Source organism: Urocitellus parryii, chromosome 6 (genome assembly GCF_045843805.1).
Source record: "Urocitellus parryii isolate mUroPar1 chromosome 6, mUroPar1.hap1, whole genome shotgun sequence".
Lineage (NCBI taxonomy): Eukaryota > Metazoa > Chordata > Mammalia > Rodentia > Sciuridae > Urocitellus > Urocitellus parryii.
In genome coordinates this window covers 121566788-121569248 of record NC_135536.1, presented here as the reverse complement: position 1 = coordinate 121569248, position 2461 = coordinate 121566788, and positions in this window count along the sequence as shown.

The window sequence follows — 2461 nt, the reverse complement described above, 5'->3', positions numbered from 1 at the left end:
TATGTATGTATACATAAATTATAATATTTATATATGTATGTGTGCATATATATACATATGTATATACATATATAATATATTTAATATTATATATGGGGTTGTAGTTCAGTGGTATAGAACACACACACACACACATATATATATATATATATATATATATATATATATATATATATATATATATTCAAAAAGTACAAAGGGGGCCGGGTGTGGTGGTGCATGCCTATAATCCTACTGGGGAGGCGGAGACAGGAAGATCACAATTTCAATGCTAGCCTCAGGAATTTAGTGAAACCCATTCTCAAAATTTAAAAAAATAAAATAAAAGATCTGGGGATGTGGCTCAATAGTAAAGTGCTCCGGGTTTAAAGCCCCAATACCCCCAGCCAAGAAAAGTTCAAAAGGATATGTAATGAAAATTAAGTTATTTCCCCTTACTCTACCCACCTATCCATTTCTCCTCCCCACATGCATCTTCTTTTACAAGTTTCTTTTATCTCCTTCCAGAAACAGACTTCACTTATTACAGGTACACATTTTCTTTTTCTCCTCCATAAAATTTTAGCACAATATGTACATTTTTTCTACTATTCCTGCTCATTTAACCAATATCCTGTGGTAGTTCCAAATCAGTAAGAATAGAGCATTGGGGGCTGGGGTTGTAGCTCAGTGATAGACTGCTTGCTTAGCACATGTGAGGCACTGGGTTTGATCCTCAGCGTCACATAAAAATAAACAAATAAAGGTATCATGTCCATCTACAACTAAAAAATATTTTTAAAAAGAATAGAGCATTGGTTAACGTTCTTAGTTTTCCCATATTTTACAAATATGCATATAATTTGCATAACACTTTTAACAATTCCCCTTTTTAACAGATTTAACGTTGTTATTTCCAGTCTTTTGCTATTATAAGGAGTATTGAAATATATAATGACCTTGTACATATTGCATTAAAATATACAATTATATTTAAATAAATATGTTAAAGTGAATTTTTGTTGGGTCAGAGGATATGTGAATTTTTACTTAAGTTGATATTGCCAAGTTTTGATATGGCAATATGTAGGGGGACAAGTGTTATCATACCCTCCCCCACAGTACACAATTAAATTTTTGATAATTTTTTGATATAGTAAGTTCAGAAAAATTAAGATATATATTATCCTATAGCCAAAGTATTTATGTCTCATATTTTAAGAGGTTTATTCTGAGTTTATATTTTTTTAACTCCCTAATATTTTCAGGTACATTTGTAGGTTTTTATTTCTAATTTAATTCTTTTACATGGAATTAATTTGGGAAGTAGGAAGTGGGAATAATTTTTTTCCAAATAGCCAGCCAGGTGCACTGTTTATTGCATAACAAATACTTATTTCTGCCTGACCAAAAATGCTACCCATAAGATATAATAAATTTCCATATGCTTTGGGGTTTATTGCTAAACTTTCTATCCTTTTCCATTCTGTTTATTGAAAGACACATTACGCATTAACTTAATTACTCTAACTTTACATTTTGTTTTAATATTCAATACAATTAACTCTCATTACTTGTTTTCAGGATTTCTCCGGTATGTTTGCTTGAAAAATATTACTTTAATCATACATTTTATTTCATTATGGAATCATAATTCTATCAGTCCATTATAATTAACTAACTATTCCCATATTGTTGATTACAATATTTTTTGCTGTAATAAATAACAATAAACTCTTTCCATAGCTCAAATTATTGATTAATGACAGGTTCTAAGAAATGGGAATTATTGGCTTTGAACAATTGGAAAAGTCTTGGCATGTTAACAATTTTGTAACCAGAAAGGGGATGCCAATTTATTTTCCACTGGTACTGTAATAAAGTGCCTATTTGACTATATTTCTATAAGCACTGAATATTTTAGGGTTTTTTTAAAAAATTCCATTTCATATTTGAAAAGAGGTGGATATTTCATTTTTCATATGTCTTTAGAACTCTAACATTCTTTCTGTAAATCACTAAAGTAAGGTAGGGCTTTTGCCCTTTTTCATATTATATACTCATCTTTTTTCTTAAATTGCCAAAAGATGATCATATGGTGAAGCCCACAAAAGGAAGTTTAATTTTTTTTCATGGATTTATAATACTTTCACCTTAACATGGTGGTTGGTACACTGGTCCAAGGACCAAATCCCACCAGTTCTGTGTTTTTTAAAATGGAGTTTTATCGGAACATGGCCACTTTCATTCATTCACACATCACCTCTGATTGCTTTCATAGTGTACATATGAGCTGAGTGACTGTGACGGATCATTTGGCCTGCAAAGCCCAAACCCAAAGTATGTACTGCACGACCTTCTATAGAAAAAGTCTGTGAAGCTTTATTTGAAAGTGTTGTCTAAAATTCTATTCAGATACATATGCATTACTGCATCGTGACAATTTTTAAGTATCAGCTTAAATATTCTCTTTTTCATTTGA